The sequence below is a fragment of the Marmota marmota genome, unplaced genomic scaffold, assembly GCF_001458135.2.
Source record: "Marmota marmota marmota unplaced genomic scaffold, marMar, whole genome shotgun sequence".
NCBI classification, from domain to species: Eukaryota; Metazoa; Chordata; class Mammalia; order Rodentia; family Sciuridae; genus Marmota; species Marmota marmota.
In genome coordinates this window covers 9,688,941-9,702,522 of record NW_025999932.1, presented here as the reverse complement: position 1 = coordinate 9,702,522, position 13,582 = coordinate 9,688,941, and the positions used below count along the sequence as shown (strand labels likewise).

General features: G+C 40.2%; 1 protein-coding gene across 6 annotated transcripts in view; it reads right to left on the bottom strand.

Annotated features, from left to right (window-relative positions):
* The window catches only part of Nalcn (sodium leak channel, non-selective), a 298,301-nt gene that overhangs the window by 284,327 nt on the left and 392 nt on the right, over positions 1-13,582 (bottom strand). Inside the window, exon 1 of one of the 6 annotated variants that reach the window (XM_015483995.2) lies at positions 5,395-5,420. The exons of the other annotated variants lie outside the window; for them this stretch is intronic. The gene's annotated coding sequence lies outside the window, so the exon portion shown is untranslated. Of the gene's footprint in view, positions 1-5,394; positions 5,421-13,582 lie in introns of those variants that run through there. 6 annotated transcript variants of the gene reach the window in all.

Below are 13,582 nucleotides of genomic sequence, written 5' to 3'. Positions count from 1 at the left end.
CTAATAAACCAGTTTATTAAAGTTGCAGGATATAAAATCAACATACAAAAAATGTATACACTAGAGTGAGCCACCTAAAACAAAAGTAAGGAAGCAATCCCATTTTCAATAACCACAGAACAATAAAATAGTTGTGAATAAATTGATCCAAGGAGGTTAAAAAAAAAAAAAGCTCTACAAGGAAAACTATGAAATGATGATAAAAGAAACTGAAGGAGACACAAGTACATGGCAGGTTTCTCCATGTTCACAGACTGAGATAATATGGTCCAAAAATTAACTTCCCTGGAAGGGCACTCCTATAATCCCAGCTACCCAGGAAGTGGAGGCAAGGGGATTGAAAATCCAAAGCCAGCCTAGGCAACAGAGTGAGAACCCATTAAAAAAAAAAAATGAACTTTCCAAAACTCCGTTATGATCTCTCCTGAAATCCAGAACATCTCAGCTTATCTTGTTTCTCACTCACTCATTCTTTCCTTCACATAGCAAATTTGTGCATCCACTATGGTTTCAGCACTGTGTACTGAACAGGTATCAGAGAACCGCAAAGGCATTCTTGGAGCCTACGAACCACCTGCTGAATTTCACCACGGGTCTCCATGACCCTGAATCCCACTGCTTTTGACCCTCATCTCCATTCACCCTGACACTGCCATGGTGCACTTCAGCTGGCTACACATCCCACTTGTCTCCCTTCGCCACACTCTCTCACCACTTCATCACTGGGTCTTCTTTGTTGTCTGCTCCATCCCACATCAATCATTCCAGATTTCCTAATCTAACTCACAATTTTTGTCTATGCGGATGATTTATTTGTTATAACAGAAAGACTCAATATTCTGGAAGAAAATTGTAAAGAGAAACACCACTTAGCAAATCCATAGGATCTATTTTATTCTAAAACTGTCCCAAAGAAGACAGAAATCACAGGTTTATTTTTCATCATTAGGTGTCATTACAATTGTCAACACATCAGTATCAACAACTATTCTTAGGTTCCCAAACTATGGGGTCTTTATGAACGCAAGCAAAATTGTATATCTACAACCCTATTCAATACACACACACACACATACACACACACACATACACCCCACTTCGGGGTGGTCTTTCATTGTTTAATATTTTTGTCAGTTTGGGAAGAAAATTAAAAAATTAACATGTCCAATAATGGCCCTCTGACTACTCACTCCTAACTTCCTTCCATGTCTTTAGAAGAACAATCATCGTTGCTAATGGGAGTTTTTCTTTCGGTCACACTGCATAATTGCATTCATTTTTTAAAATCCCAAACATTGGTAGACCATATGTATTTAGCATTGAACAAAACACACTTTTCTCTTCTGTACTAGATTCCTAAAGGTGCCATGCTCTGATGCACGTTTAAGTTAAAGGTAAAGCAGCAGATTGATAGAGGAGCTCTTCCGCCATGATGTACCCACTCTTCAACCTCCCTCAACTGGTTCTCCCATTCCTTTACAGCTTACTGCTGCATCAACCCCACCTACCCAGGACAGGGACATGGAACAGATCACTCCCAGCCTGTCCCTTTGCCATCAGGCAAAATGAGTCTCATGCAAAGGACCAGGATGGTTCACTGATTGGTCCTTTCTTAGATCTCAAATACTTACATCTTAAGTTAGGAGAAAATACCTCCAATTGTATTTTATTTTCATTGATAAAATCAATGAAGGTTTGTTATAGGAAAATTAGGGGAAATCTATAAAACAATATAAGAAACAAAAATGAAAGCCATCAGGAATTCTATTTCTACAGACTCAACCACTTTTGCCAGACATTTGGGCAAGGGGGTGCAACAAAGCAGTAACTAGGATGGGCTGTCTCCACAGTGGATTTTCTTTGACTGGGATGCTGGATTCTCCAATGGGTCATGGATTGTACCTCTTTTAGGACTTTATTTTCTTCATATAGTTTTCCATTTTTTATGCATACATATGTTTTTAAATGGTGCTTCCATACAGTTCCTTAACCAGCATTTTTTCATTCAGCAGTGTCTTCTGAACACTTTTTTAAATCAATAAAACATGCATAGACACAAAATCCTAATTGTAAACAAATACCATCTTCAAACATCTGGGCCCCTTTTTGTAGTAGATTCATAAGCTCATTTGCATCCTTCTTCAAGGCCTTGCAAGGTAAACAGGTATTCACATATTTTTCAAGATTACCATGTAACTAAGAAAGGCATCATCTCATATTTTGGGAAAAAATAAATTTAATGTTATCAATTTGTTGATTAAAATCTTAATTTTTATTTCAAGTATGTCTGCTTCTTATCTTCTTTTTTTAATTGCCACAAAACCCCAAACAACAAACCATTTATATCTATCTTTGAACAAAACTTTGCTCCTTTTCTCATGTACATTGACATCTTCAGTGTACCTGAGAACACCAAGATCAAGACTTGAAGACAAGGGGGACATTTGTTCTTGATACAGGATCAGCAACAGGTCATTGATTCTGTAAAGGTATAGAATGTCCAATTTGTTGCCAAATTCCTTTTCAGACAGAAGACATCATCATTCAGAAAGTGAATACAGCATCACAAATTTTATGCCATGGCTTAGACTGAGGAACACACCCCACTACTTTCCTCATATTTTCTGTTATCCAGCACCATCGTGCTCACCTGCCCCACCCACCAGACCTCCCTCTACTCCCAGGGCAGCTGAGCCCCAGGGCCTGGCTCCCTCACCTCCCTCTGCCCTGCTGGGTGGGTTCTCACTGTGTCTCGCACAGACAGAAGACCCTCCTGCTTCACACTGGGATCATCTGCATTGGCAGCCATTGTCATCATTGACCAGGGCCTGGGCCACGTCATCACAACCGAGTGCTGGTCCGCTGTCATCATGACCAAGTCCTGGGCCACTGTCATCAGTGACCAACTCCTGGGCCACTATCATCATAACTGAGTCCTGGGCCACTGTCATCACGACCAAATCCTGGGCCACTGTCATAATGACCAAGTTCTGGGCCACTCACATCAGTGACTGAGTCCTGGGTTCTCCTGCTCTCTGCCTCTCCTCTTGTGAGATCATATCTCACAGCCTCCAGCACATGGGACCTGGCACTCTCCAAACCAGAATCCAGCAACTCCAGTGTCTCCTGTTGTGTGGCTGCTCAATCACTGCCTTTAAATTTTAATAATACAAACCATTCAAGGAAAAATATTAGAGACAGAATTTCATGTAAAACTGAGTGGTATTCCATAGTCAGAATCCCTTGTCTAATGGATATTGACCTTAAATAACCTTCAATAGCATACATGCATTTATACACACACACACACACACACATACACACACACACACACAATGAGATGCTTTGGGAGACATGGAAGTTTCCACAGTAAAATAGTGAGATTATTGGTTGATTTCCTCCCAGATTATGTTTACTGCCAAGTAAAAACAAACTCCTTCCAAAAAAAATGATTATTGAGAGTTTATTATGTTCCAAGCCCCATCTTAAGTATATTGTACATTTTCTTACTCAATTCTTACAGGAACAAGTTTATAGATGAAGGGAATTTACTCTTAAAGTGAGCCAAAATGTGAACCAAGGCAATACGGCTTACAGAACAACGGAATTAAACATTAAGAGTCTTATCCTTATGGTTTAGGTATGAGGTGTCCCCCAAGAGCACATGTGTGAGACGATGCAAGAATGTTCAGAGGTGAAATGATTAGATTATGAGTAGTGTAACCTAACCAGTGGATTAATCCACTGATAGGGATTAACTGGTGGTATCTGTAGGCAGGTAGGGTGTGGCTGGAGGAGGTGGGTCCCTGGGGACGTGCCTTTTGGGGTTCATGTTTTGTCCCTGGCAAGTGGAGCTCCCTCTGCTTCCTGGTCACCATGTCCTGAGCTGCTTTCCTCTGCCACACACCCCCCTCTCCCCCCTTCATGTTCTGCCTCACTCAGGCCCAGAGCTACGGAGTGGCCAACCCATGAGACTGTGAGCCAAAATAAACTCTTCCTTCTCTAAGTCCTTCTCGTTGGGTTTTATATAGTAGACGGATCAAAAAGCATTTTTTCAACATATTTTAATCTGCAACCTGGTAATTCTAACCTTACACAGCATTAGTGTTGTTTGTTAAGACAGGACAGTCTTTCCTCATCTCTTAAAATTGAATGGATTTTTGTTATATGATTTCATTTATAGTTTTTCCCACCAAGTATCTATTAAAATGCTCTATTATTTTTCTAGAAAAAAAAATTCAGGCTTCTCATTAAATTAATTTAAATGGACTTTCCAAGTTTCTGCCACCATTATCCACTTAGTTATCATTTCCCTTTGTATTTTGGGAGCAGAGGGAGACATGCCCATTGTTCTAGTATCTCTTCAAAGGAATCTGTGCCCTAAAAGGACATCAGAAACCAACAATTCAGTTTAAGAAGTGGAGAAAAGAAACCAGAACTAGAAAAAAAAAAGAACTAGAGAAGAAAAGAAAGGATAGACTTTAGGAAATGAATTAACTATAAAACTCTAGACCTGATAGAAAAAAAAAAAACAGGAGCTTTGCCTTCTAATCTGGAAGGAATGTTAATCTGTTAGTATCTATAAGAAGTTTCAGAATACCAAGAAATAAGGAGGACAGAGAAGGACGGTACTCAAGAGAACTGGGTGATCAGACTCAGTGGATCTCATGATTTTGATTTGTAGGGTCTTGTTCTCTCACATGGATTATCAGATTGGAGTAAGGAAATTTTTTTTCTCATTTTTGTTTAAGAAATTTAGAGGAAATATAATGAAAGTATACTGGAATATTCTCAGGAACCATCCCTAAGAAAAAATCCAGACTAAATGAAAGTTACCAGTTAGCAGTTTAAAAAGAAGTAGGTATTTATTGCACAGAAAGAATGGCCTCATCTTGAAGTTTCCAAGAATGAGGTCCTCCTGCACTATTCTCATAGGTGATAACCTCTTAAAGAGAGTATTCACAACTACTCAATGAAGAATTGACAAGAAGGAGCTCTGAACAGTCTTGGAGAAATCTGTAATTGATTAAGTCCAGAGCGGCCACCAGTGCTGACAGGGACCCATACTCCTAAAGCTGCACATATGTTTACGCATTAAATCATTTCCCATGATGATCCATATGATGGTCATCAATGATAGTTTATGATGGTCCACAAACTGCTACACGTAATTTTAGAACTGAAGCAAGCTTAGGCATTATATATCTTTTTTCTTTTTCTACTTGAAAGATGAGAACAAACATTTATTGAGCAGATTCTTAGGCTCACACATTGTTAACCTAGTTCTGTGACAAGCAAAATTCTAAGCACCAAACACCTCTTTGAAGGTACTTTTTAATATTACTCCACAGTTCAGATTAAAAATGTGAAGAAGGCCGGCACTATGGTGCATACCTGTAATCCCAGCAGCCCAGGAGGTTGAGGCAGGAAGATTCCCAGTTCAAGATCAGCCTCAGCAATTTAGCAAGGCCCTAGCTAATTTGGTAAGATCTTGTTTCAAAATAAAAAGTAAAAGGGGGTGCGGATATGACTCAGTGGTTAGGCACCCCTGGGTTCAATCCCCAGTACCAAAAAAAAAAAAATGTGAGGCCCTCAGGAGTTGGAAGCAAGCTGAGAATCCAAGTACATAGGCTGTTTGTTTGGGAGAAAAAAGATAGGGCAAAGGAGTGAAAGAATGAGAGAAGATTTTATTTTACTATTTAATCTTAAGAACTTTTGTATTTTTCAAATGTTCAGCAATGATAATTTCTTTTTCATTTAAAACTAAATATAAAGTATTTCTAACTAGTGAAGTTTAAGCCACTTACACCTAACATTTGGCAAGAGTTTATTGTGTGTGGGGCTGAGAGCTCCTCATGGACCCTGATGAGGCAGATGGTCCCTGATCTTTTTTGTTTGTTTGTTTGTTTGTTTTGGGTACTGGGGTTGAACCCAGGGGCACTCAATCACTGAGCTACATCCCCAGTCCTATTCTGTATTTTATTTAGAGTCAGGGTCTCCTCACTGAGTTGCTTAGCACCTTGCCTTTGCTGAGGCTGGTTTTGCACTCACTATCCTCCTGTCTCAGCTGCCCAGGCTCTTTCTATTTATGATCAAACTGAGGTTTGGAGAAGGCGAGTGCCTTGCTGTGGGTCACACAGCTCATGTGTGATAAGCCTCCAGGCAGCCAGGCTCTGTCTGATACTTTGCCCTTGAACCTTCTTTGAATCAGACCTTTCCAAGCCAACTCTTTCCCAGAGAACACAGATGAGAATCTCCAATTCCTAAGTGGTCAAATTAAATTAGAGTATGTCTGCCACTAGACCTTCAATGCCAGGCCTCGCCCATAAGCCTGCCTCAGCCCCGTAGGGATTCTTTGCTCTTGAACTTCAATGGATTAGATGGGCCTTTCCCCCTAATCTGGCCTCTGTGCAGAGGGAAGGCAGCAGCTGGATGGTTTTTTCCTTGAAACACAGCCTGGAGTCCTGTATCCCTGCCCCCAGCATCACAGAGAACTACATGTTAGCAGAAGAATGAAGACAGCCTCAATATGTTGGTCCCTGGGGTCACAGCAGCAAATGTGTGTCTCCACAATGGAGCAGCTGCCTCATTTCCCAACAGTCATAACATCCTGTGGGTGATTTTTAATCTGATTTTGTACAAAAGTAAATTCCCTGATTTGGTTGTGTTCTTTCTCTGTCTACCTCCTCCAAATGCCATTTTTCTTTTTGGGGTACTTACTCATTTGTCTTGACCCTCACTAAATCAGGATGTAGCTCTGCAAAAACAGAATGTTTCACGCTGTTCCAGTCCCAGCAGGACTCAAGGGCCACCCAAGAGGGGTGACCAGAGGAAGCCACCCTTTCGCAAGGGTCATCTCCACAGACAGGCTCTTCATTTCTCTTTGTCTTTTGTCAACAAACTGGTTAGAAACAGAAAATGGTTCCTCACTTTTTTTTTTTTAAATACTGAGTTTATTTCCTATTATCCGAAGAAAAGCATCATGTTAGTTTTTCTCAGGCTCTTTCTACAAATATCCTAAAACAATGTGATGGCTTCAACCAAGGATTATTTTATGTAGTTGTTTTAAATTGTGAAAATTGGATTTTCATTGACCTTTAAAAATTACTGGGCTTAGTGAAGGAATTCAGGATAGACTCTACTGCCTCCACATCCTTTGGTCATGCCACTGAAACTGCTCCAACTAAAACAGTCTTAACTGTAGGGGAGGGAGGGAGGCTATATTTGTACTACCTAAATCACTGTATTTTTAAGATTCTATTGTTATTCTACTGTGGTAGGACAGCTTGAGATCTACTTAGCTTGAGATCTATCCTCTGAGCAGATTCTTAGGCTCACATGTTGTTAACTCTAGGACGACACCGTACAGCAGATCTCCAGAACTGACTCCTTCTGCAGAGCCAAAACTTCATACCCAGCGACTGGCAACTGCCTACTCACCTTCCCCCCGCCTGGAAACCGCCCTTTTACTCTCTGCTTCTATGAGTTCCACTATTTAAATCCCATATTGATCACAAATTGAGGTGATCAGGTTGCACATGAAAGGTAAGCAGGCTTTCTCAGCCTCTGCTCAGAAAATTGTTGGTTCTCTCCAAGTTTAGAAAGGACATAGATTTCTAATGCTTTGAGTCACTCTGGGTACAACAATGTAGGTGGAGGAAAATTTAAACAAAACTATGTCAAGTTTAAAAAAAAAAAAGTCACCACAGAGATTAAAGGTAAATACATAAGGGGAAGAAAGATCAGTAGAAAGGGGAACAGAGGAGAGTAGGGAGAGAGGAGGGATACCAGGCACTGAAACAGAGTAAATTAAATTCCATGCATGCATGATTTTGTCATAATGAACCCAACCATTATGTAGAACTACAATGCACTAATAAAAGCCAACAAACAAACAAACATGCACACATTAAATAAAACACCACAGGTTGATCATACGTGATTTTGTAAGAACCTAAAGCTTCTTAATCTCAGGTGGTCTCTAATGTCCCTCCATCCTTCAGGAAGTGCCAGAGGCGCCAAAGGTTTTCTCCATCCAATAGTCCAGTGGAAATCATTTTACTCTAATGAGCTGCTGCTATCCTTAAGTATTATGAAAAATCAAGGAAAAAAGACAATTTTTTTAACAGTACCGGGAACTGAAGCTAGGACTTCACATGTTCTAGGAAAGCACTGAGCTACATCTCCAGCACTAAATATCTGTTCTCATTGAGGTACTTAATTTTGTAATATGAATCTGCAAAAGGTGGTCAAGGAAGGCAGGCCTTTTAAAACAGTGATTTCCAAAACTTGCCACTGTATTTAAAATTGATGGAAAATCAGAGGGAGATGCCAATTTCTTTGTGATGACTACATTTTGTAATATGAATTCACAAAATTTGGATCAAGAAGGTAAGTGGTTTAAAATAGTCATTTTTGAAGATTGCTTAACATCAGAGTTGTCCAGGGAGGTTTTTAAACATTCTCAAAGCTCTAGACTGAATGTCTGTGTTTGCCCAGAAATCATCTACAAAAGCCCTGACCTCTAATTTATGGTATTTGGAAATAGAAATTTTGATAGGTAGTTAGATCAGGTGGGTAGAGCCCTCTTGAATGGGATTAGTGCCCTTATAAATTCCACTTGTAGAACTTTAATCTTTTATTTGCAAAAATAGGTTTTGATCTCTGTGCTTTGACTCTTGGGAGGATAATTAAACAAGTTTCCATGTTCCCATACTTGAAAGATTCCCATCCACTCCAGTTTTAGGTTGTCTAAGTCTGGTTGTTTTTTTGTTTTTTTAACTTCAGGAAAAATTTAAGACAAATATTAAATTGAATTTTAAGACATCAATGACATATCTTGTTTAATACATATTTGTATCATATCTGATACAGGCATCCATAATTTGTACTTTTCAAAATTTTTAAATAATTCTTTTAAAAAAATCATTCTTCTACTCCAGAAGAGATATATTAAATGGGTCTTATGTGGATTTCATTATCATCATCATCATCATCATCATCATCATCATGGAACAGTTACAGAAAAGTGAAATGAAGTATTTAATCTATAGATGTTATTCACTGAAATATATATTACTAGGGATTGAACCCAGTTGTGCTTTACCAGTGAGCTACATTCCCCAGTCCTTTGTGATTTTTAGTTTGAGACAGGGTCTTGCTGAGGTTGGTCTCAAACTTGAGACCTTCTTGCCTCAACCTCCTGAGTCAATGGGATGACAGGCACATGCCATCATGCCTGGCTTGTACTTTTCTACACAAAACAAAATATAATAAAAATACCTACAATCCCTCCGGGTTGAAGACCTGGACCTACGGTTAACTTACTTAGCCTCTCTTCCATTCTTCTCCCCCAGTCACTAAGACCTGTTAGCATTTGTTCCCACTGACAACCTACTATCCACCTCTCATTTCCATTTCTGCCTGATCACCCAGTTCTCTCCAGTACCCTCCTCCTCTAAGCCCTTTTCTTATTTCTTGAAAATTCTAATGTTTCCTGTAGATACTTCCAGATTAGAATGCCATAGCTCCTAGTTTTTTCCATCAGGTCCACAGTTTTTTAGTTAATTCATTTGTTTTCATTTTCTAAAATTTATCCTTTCTTTTCATCTCTAGTTCTATTTAGTTGTTTTCTTCGCTCTTAAACTGAATTGCTCACTCTTGACGCCCTTTTAGGGCACAGAATCCTTTGAAAAAATACTAAATCAATGTGCCACGAGTCCCCTGCTCCCCCCATACATCCTAAGAATTCTTTTAACTATATATATATACTATAGTGCCATAAAAATTAATATGTACAGGAGGCTTATAATGTTAACTTTATTAACAATAATAACTTTTATTAATGTGAGGTCCCTTTATCTCATTTAATTTTGAATTGCTTTTCTAATCTTTATACACTTAAAGCTAATTTTGGGGGTAGTACTTGTCTAGCATACATTTCTTCATCTTTTTTTATTTTGCATTTTTTGGCTTGTATTAGGTGTTTAAGAAAATAGCCCTCTGATATTTTTCAGTTCTATGCATTATTATTTTACTATTTGTTGATAATTTTGGAAAGGGTGTCCAAAGTCAAATTAAATTTTCCCTATGGATAGGTAATATTTTTAAAAACTTGTTCAAAATGCTGATGGGTTATTTTCCTTCTTATTTTCAAATCCAAAGTGTTCGAAAGACTACATCTAGATGTTAACTATGTTTGACTTATTTTTCCTGGCACATGATAACCTATTTTGATTTGCATATTTGGGTATTTTTTAATCTCAGGAAAAATCTGATCTCATTCTCTTTCAAACATGGCTGTGTTCCATTGCTTTGCTCCCTGTCAGGAAGAGCATGTGCTGTGTCTCTACTGGCTCTCTTCCCTACGTACCATCCTTTCCACAAACAAAGTCTTCCTTTCATCTCTTTGCTCTGTGTAATTGGAGGTAATTCTCATGTCTCCTCAGACGTGACTCTTCTGGTAGCAGGGCTCTGGCCTCTGTACTTCTAATGCTCCTTGACTGGCTCCTTGGATCTGCTCTGGCCTCTACCTCTGGACCCCTGGACCCCTGGGGGAAACTGTCATCTGCACACATTCCATTTGGTGGAGCTGCACTTGCCCAGGACCTGATGGAGAAGCTGCTTCCAGAGTCAAGTGTCTGTCTGACCACTGCTCCCAACCAGCCTTCACCCCTTCAAGTTAAGAAGTTCTCCCAGAATTTTTCTTCTGAGTTTTTGTACCACTATCTTAGGGAATTGTGAACTTTAGTTTGATGCCTCAGTCCAGTTCCATCTCCACCGAATTGACTAGAAATGCCTAAGTCTTGGTGGTCCAAGGACAAAAGGTGCTCTGGCTCTAAACTTAGTATTTCTCACTAAATAGATTCCTTTGAACATTTATTTAAAGTCTGAGCAGGAAAGTAAAAACAAGCTAGACTGAACTCAATAGCCATTTTTGCTAAAAGAACTTGCATTTACTTACATTTTTTTCTGCTTTTCTACTTTGGTTTTACCATAAAAGGTGCATTTTATCATAAAGTTTTCAGACAAATTTGTTAAAGGTCAAGTATTTATGTAGCACAAAGGTCATAAATTCAAGTTATTATTTTATTCTTTTATTCCCATAAAAGAGGGAGATGATTTTCAAGTACTCTTTTTTAAAAAATTGAAGATTTACTTCAAAAGTATATTATGAATTTATTCAATATTATAATCTGAAGTCGTTAGGAAGCCAATCTGTATATACAGGTAGATATACAGATCTAATATTGTATGCTATATATCATGTATATATGAATTTTTTAAGAGAAACATAAAATATAAACAAATCACTATACTATAATTATCTGTTACGAAACTTGTGACAGCTCGGTGTAGGCATCCCCAGGTAAAAAAATGACTATAGAAAATGCACAGTTAGTGGTCATTTGTTAGGTTGTTGGAACTATGACGCTCGTTCTGTTTTCTCCATTCTGTCATTTCTATCCTCTGATTAGAAATTTTTAAAAAAATGAATATTTGCATTGAAAAAGTTTTGTCGGTGGGTATAAAACTTCTTGGATAGGTCCCTGATATTGGTAAACAACAGATAACATGAAAGTCAAGCTCTAAAATGTTGATAGCAGTTTTGAGGGGTAACTCATAATCTCTTTTAAGTTCAAGATCATATATTCTAAATCTAAACTAGAAGATAACTGTCTGTGCACCTGCTTACATAATTATCTTTCCTGATAGATTCTTAGAACTTTGGTCCATCTCTTCTCACAGAAAACTCAGCTTATGGCCCAGTTCCTGGCTTATATTAGGATATATAATGTAGATGTGATTTTTCCCCATGAACTGAAAAGCACACACAAGTCTTTTTCCCAAGAATAAATCAATGTAGCCGCTCCTATGCACACGAACACACATATCACTCACAACGAATGCAGGTAAAGAAAAGAAACAGAACACATTACAAAGATATACCCAGAGGAGAAAATGCTATTTAAACCCTCAATTAACTACACTGCAGCAAGTACTACTGTGAATAGATTTATTTTTTCTTTCAAAAGTATATTTTTCATCTTTTGACTATCTTGCAAGTCACGCTCAAAGTTACAATTCTATTACCACTATTTCACAAGACGTGATCACTTCAGTTTTTACCCTGGTGCTAGTACAGTCCTTTTCAGTGAAAACACATCTATTTTACAAAAAAGTTATATCTTCTATGAACAGGTAACTGGCTTTTCCACTTTCCAATTTCTCTCTAAAGCCTGATTTCTTCCTCATTATTCCTGGTCCTAGCAATGACCAGGTCAAAATATACCACAGAAGAATGAAAAATCCAACACAGAATGGCATACAGAATGAAAGCCGACCAGTCTGGAAATTAATTTTTGTTGTGGAGTTTGGGAAGCCATGATTAAGAACTGTTGAAACTTCCTCTTGGGATATAAAAAGACCCTCCTGATGTATCTGCTTCAGGAATAACCACCACAGTCCACCTTCTCTTCTCCCAGGTAATACAAAGTCACAGTTGTAGCTGTGAAACTATGGATCAAAATTTCTTTAAAAAAAAAAAAAGAGCCACCTGTTAATTTTTGATCTCCTATGAGAGGTCTTCTTTACCCACCACAGACCCAGTCACTGGTGCTCAACTGTCGATCACCACCCCAGAAATGGCCTCGTACAGTAACCACACAAACGCAAGAGTATGGCAGAAACCTCCTGAGGCCCAAGAAGTGTCTGTATTCACACATCGTAAGAATATAATCCATGAAAAATTGGGCCTGAAACTGAAAGATTGGTCCTATGGTCTTTAAGAAACTTAGGAGCTCAGAGTTATCACACCATCCAGAAGGAGGAACATTCGAGTCACAGAGAACCTCTGGGTCAGGATTCTGGGCCGGCCTCAGGATTCAGCCAGGCCATGTATGCAGGGTTCCTCCTAAAGGTTCAAAGACAAAATGGTGTTGCTTTGGAAGGACACGGCTTTGCTTGGTGTGTGGCCACCCTAATGATAGCTGCTTAACCAGACCAATTAATAAAATGAGGGACATTTAGCAAACAGCAATCTGTAGGAACACGGGGGTGGGGCAAAGCCACCGAGCCCCTCTCGAAACCTGCAGGAGCAGGGCTGCGCCCCACACCTGCGCCTTGGCGCAGAGATTGACCCAGGCAGCGGCCGGGGACAGATCCAGCTGGAGCAGTCGCTCTCGCCATGCGCATCAGCCCCATCCCCAGCCACCTGCTCTCCCCACCCCCAACACCTGCTAGATGGCCAGGCGGGGCAGGCCCCAGGTCTAGCGGCCTTTGGCTTCCAGGGCCGGCCAAGGCGCAGCTCGGTGCAGGTACCCCAAGCTCCGGCGCGCAGCGGCAGGGAGGACGCACCGCGTGCCCCTTCCCCGCGTCGCCACCTTTGGGGAGCGCGCGCCCCGCGGTAAGGAGGGGGCGCCCCTCCTGCGGCCTTGAGGGGCCCTGGTCCTCAGCCCCCTCGCGCCCGCGCGCCCGTTGGGCCCAACCCGGGCGAGGGGCGGGCAGCGCCTTCCGGGCCTCCCGCGCAGGGCATGGTGGCCGGCCGCGCCGCAGCCTCCCGGGCACCGGCAGCAGTGACCAA